The sequence below is a fragment of the Dasypus novemcinctus genome, chromosome 29 (genome assembly GCF_030445035.2).
Source record: "Dasypus novemcinctus isolate mDasNov1 chromosome 29, mDasNov1.1.hap2, whole genome shotgun sequence".
In the NCBI taxonomy this organism is placed as follows: Eukaryota; Metazoa; Chordata; class Mammalia; order Cingulata; family Dasypodidae; genus Dasypus; species Dasypus novemcinctus.
The window spans coordinates 25,702,246-25,707,452 of record NC_080701.1 but is presented as its reverse complement, the minus strand read 5'-3'; positions in this window follow the sequence as shown (position 1 = coordinate 25,707,452).

The following is a 5,207-nucleotide window of genomic DNA, read 5'->3' as shown; positions in this document are numbered from 1 at the left end:
GATATGAGGGTCATCTGCACATAAAGTCTATGCATTCTCCAGTGAGGGCAAACCTGCTGAGGAGTCCACTCTCCCATTTGGCTGTAGGGCGAGGGGAAACCTAGCCTGCTGAGAGCCTAGGTCACTGGTAAACAGGCCAGGATAACAACCCCTCTCATAAGAGCCCGCCTTACACAAAACTCAAGCAGTACATTCATAGGATGTAAATCATACCTTAACGAATTCAATTAAAAAGAACCACCATGTGGTAAAGATCAAAATATCATTTCCAATGTTGCCTCTTTCCCGGAACAAGGTTTCCGAAGGGCCTTCACTGGAAGGATGGGGTCAATTGTGTGAGGGCACAGCCCACCCCCCTCAGTGCATCCCCTCCCAAACACAGATAAGGGAGAAGAATATGCTCCAGATGTGGTACACATCCTCTATTTTCAGGCCAATATCCTCACAATTGACAAATCCTGAGCCAGGTTGGACCATCACTTGTGGACAGAAAGACCAGCTAAGTCTAGCCTTGCAAAGAGGAACTATTGATATGAAGACGGGGATGTGTTAGGTTCCTGTAGGTTCTTGGCAATGTCACATAAAAGAATTTAAGAACACACCAGGGAAGCGGACTTGGCCCAATGGATAGGGCATCTGCCTACCCCATGGGAGGTCCGCGATTCAAACCCCGGGCCTCCTTGACCCGTGTGGAGCTGGCCCATGTGCAGCGCTGATGCGCGCAAGGAGTACCCTGCCATGCAGGGGTGTCCCTCACATAGAGGAGCCCCACGCACAAGGAGTGCACCCCATCAGGAGAGATGCCCAGCGTGAAAGAAAGTGCAGCCTGCCCAGGAATGGCACCACACACACAGAGAGCTGATGCAGCAACGGTTCCCGGTGCCACTGATAAGGATAGAAGCGGTCACAGAAGAACACACACCAAGTGGACACAGCAGACAACTGGGGGGCGAGAGGGGAGAGAAATAAATTAAAAAAAATAAATCTTTAAAACAACAACAACAAAAACACCAGTTTAGTCTGGCCAATAAAAAGAATTTATTGAGAAGTGGGGGGAAAGAATGGAGCTTGCTGAGAAGTGGGAGAGAAGGATGGAAACACACACCAAGATTTGATGTGGGCTCCTCTAGGCAGAGGGAGCCAAATGGCTTACGCGATTACCATTATTAAACTAGTAATTGCTCCTCCCCTTGCTAATGCTTAGGAGGGGGGGCCCCACCATTGGTTACCCCACCAATGGTGAGGTCTTTTGTTTGGGGTTATCCCGTACCATTGGGGAGATTTGTTTGGAATTATCTGGGACTTCCCCTTGGCTCCAGAAAAAGTCCCAACTGAGACCTCAAAGTCAATGTCAAGGTCTGGGCGGGGGTCTTGTGGCCATGTTGTGTGTCAGCCATGTTGTCTCTTGGCCATGTTGTGGCTCACCTTCTCCTTGTTTCCCTGTACTAGCCTGCTGTAACTCCCCCCTCAGATTTCACACCCTTATTTATTTTTTTAAGGTTTATTTATCCCCACCTACCATTGTCTGTTCTCTGCATCCATTCACTGTGTGTTCTTCTGTGTCTGCTTGTCTTCTCAGTAGGTGGCTCTGGGAACTGATCCAGGGACCTTCCAGAGTGGGAGAGTGGCGATCATTCTCTTGCACCACCTCAGCTCCCTGATCTGCTGCGTCTCTTATTGTCTCTTCTCTGTGTCTCTTTTTGTTGCATCATCTTGCTGCCAACACTCTGCGTGGGCCAGCACTCCTGCGTGGGGCAGTATTCTGTGCAGGCAAGCACTCTGCATGGGCCAACTCACCACACAGGTCAGCTTGCCTTCACCGGGAGGCCTGGGCATTGAACCCTGGACCTCCTATATGGTAGACGGGAGCCCAATTGCTTGAGCCATACTCACTTCCCAACTCCCTTATTCTTAAGAGGATGCTGAGGGGCGATGGTCATTCTTTTATAGTTATTTTTGCTGGTTAGGGCGTAGTCTCTGCCTGACAGGGCATAAACCTCTGGCTATTCTATTGAAGTTGAGGAAAGATGGGTCCGACAACCATGGTTGGAACTGGATGAAATCCCCTCATGACTAATAGCTTGTTCCGGATGGTGTTGATTCTGTAAGAAATACACTTATTTAGAATTTTGAAGATACACGGTCCCACGAAAAGGACAAAGGTGATGGCAGTAAGTGGGCCCCAAAAGGGGGCCAGCCGTGATATACTGGGCTGTGAGAATGAGAAAGGTCAGGTGCCTCCAGAAGCTGGTGGGTGTCATTTTGCAGGTTTCGGATGCTGTCTGGGGCTATTCCAGAGTGATTTACATATAAACAGCACTCTTCCCTCCCTGTGCTGCTGTTAGCATGTTTAGTGCCCTACGATTTTGCAGTACCGCAGCAGCAAGAGAGTCTGTTTGCTGTCTTAGGACTTCCAAGGCATGGTTCGTTTCTTCAAGGCTGTTGGTTAACTCCAGGAACAGGTGGTGGTAGACCTGCTGAGTTTGGTATGAAGTTCCCACCGTGGTGGTTATGCCTAGAACAGCTAGGAGGGGAATGAGGAGAGGCACTGCCCTTTTGGATACTGTATGATGAGAAAACACAGGAAATGGCACGGTGAGGTTTTCAGGACCATAATAGATAGAGGGGGTGATGTATACTAGTGAGCATAAGCGGTTCAAAGAGGGGCAAGGAGAGGAAAGCCTTGTCTCTGCAGAGAAAGAAACTTCCATCATAATAGTGTAAAGTACCAGTAAAAGTGAGATTAGTTATGGGTGAGCTGGAGTCCTCTTCAGAGCTTACAGCACCAGCTCACTACTTACCTGCTAGCTGACAGTACCGACACACACCCATTGGGCCTGGGTTATGAAACAGGGTGCTTCTCTGGGTATCCCAGACAAGGTTAGCTTCTCCTCCCAGGCCACAGGGGTCTAATTCACAACATGTCCATGGCATCTTCGGTGGGATGCTTTGGTCGGCATGAGTTGTTTTAGCAGTAGAAAGTGACACGACCTAGCAGGGTGCCCCCAACGGTACTGGGTAGTGTTTGATCCCTTCCTATCCCTCCCCTACGCTGCCGAGCCTTGAGTGGGTCTTTGGCGCTGGTAAGCATTGTAGTGTCGATGGGGTGCTGGGTTAGGTAGATCACTCAAGGGGGAGCAGTCAGCACACCTTAGTGTTTCACCATTGGGGGGCCATCCAGAAGGTGTTTTTACAGGAGACAGGATTACGTTGACCCAGGAAAGGAGGGGCGGGGGAGTGCTGGGAGGCGTTGGAGTAGATTCAGATGAGGAAGGTAGGTAGTGTTGCTAGGTAGGTGAACTGAAGTGTGCAGAGGTCCCAAGAGAGGGCGAGAGGGAGGTTCCAAGGTGATGCTCGGAGCGTGGGGAGTGCTGGCTGCACTAGGGGACAATGTGGCAATAGGCCAGACTGTGAGATTGGCGATTGCCCAGTGTTTGGGAGCAGCTGGCCAGGCCATGGATGTCTCTGGTTGGAACACACAGAGCCAACATGACGATTTATTGGCTAAGTTGGGTACTTTTTGGACAAGATTTCTTTTTTTTTTTTTTGTCTATTTTTTTAATGTTACATTAAAAAAAATATGAGGTCCCCATATACCCCCCAACCCCCTCACCCTATTTCTCCCCCCATAACAACAACCTCCTTCATCATCATGAGACCTTCACTGCACTTGGTGAATACATCTCTGAGCACTGTTGCACCTCATGGTCAATGGTCCACACCATAGCCTACACTCTCCCGGTGGGCCATGGGAGGACATACAATGTCTGGTAACTGTCCTGCAGCACCACCCAGGACAACTCCAAGTCCCAAAAATGCCCTGACATCACATCTCTTCTTCCCACTCCCTATCCCCTGGACAAGATTTCTTAGGGGGGTTTGGCTTGCCCTCCCCCTAGCCATAGGATGACGTAGTAGAATACATGCACTTCCTTTGGGCTAGAGTTAGAGGGAATAGCACACAATACATGTACTGGCTTTGACAGACACTACTTAACTTTGTCTCTTGAAGTGGTATCTCAGTCTATCCGGTGGCTGGCACTTGAGCATTTCATCAGGTGCTTCTGGTGAGTTGGCACTTCCTTGGCCAGCTTGGGATAAAGTACACCCAGCTGGAAATTCCTTTCACTTGAACAGCTTTAGAAGTGATCAGAACCACAGAGCAAGGTCCCTTCCATTTTGGCTCTAATTGGGAATGAGGTCTGTTCTCCTGCTGGGTTTTGATCAGAACCTGGTCTCCTGATTTAACTTTAGGCACAGGCAACTCATGGTTGGAGCTAGGGAAGATTTTGTTCCCTACCTCCTGGATAACTTGTTGATTTTTTCCAAGTTGACACAATATTTGGTGAGGTCCTGGGTGAGGAAAGGTCGCCCATAGACCATCTCAAAGGTGCTAAGCTGGAGCGGGTCCTTTGGAGCTACATGCAGCCTCAGCAAAGCAGAGCGCAGGCTGGCGCCCCAAGGTGATATGGTTTCCTGGCAAAGGTTGGCCAGAAGTTGTTTCGGGGTACAGTTAGCTCTTCCTCATTCCCTGAGGACTGGGGCCTCCAGGAACTATGAAGATGATATTTAATTCCAAGAGAAGCCCATAGACCTTGGGTTATTTTGCTAATAAAGCCTGGCCCTTTGTCACTCTGCAGGGACTTAGGCAGGCCAGACATGGGAACGATTTCCTTTAGGAGGGCCTTAGCCACCTCGTTTCCTGTTTCCCTTCTAGTGGGAAACGCTTCCACCCATCCAGGAAAAGTATCGACCGGTACTAAAAGGTCCTTATAGCCCTGGCAAGATGGCACTTGGGTGAAGTCGATCCCCATATCTGGATGGGGGCATTGAGGGAGGAGGTTTGTAAAGCCTCCCATTTGGGAGCCACCTCTTTGATCGTTTTTGCCGGGCCTTGGACCTCGAAGACCCGTTTGGCTAAGCCGGTCAGGGTGTCCTCCCTAGATGAGCGACTTGATGAAGCCCCTGAAGGACCTTCCGCTGCACCGCTCCTGGCAGGTAACGTGAGCTGCCTTAACTAACCACCCACCTGCTTCCGGTGAACGCTAGGCTAGCCACTTCAGTTTTCTCGTCCAGGCTATAACCTGGAACCTTAGGTAGTGGGCCAGGTCCTGGGATAAGGGCTAGGAGAGAGACTGGGATCTGCTCGGGAAGTTTCCCTGGCTGCAGAGGTGTCCGTGTTCTGGTGCCCTGGGCAATGCGTAACT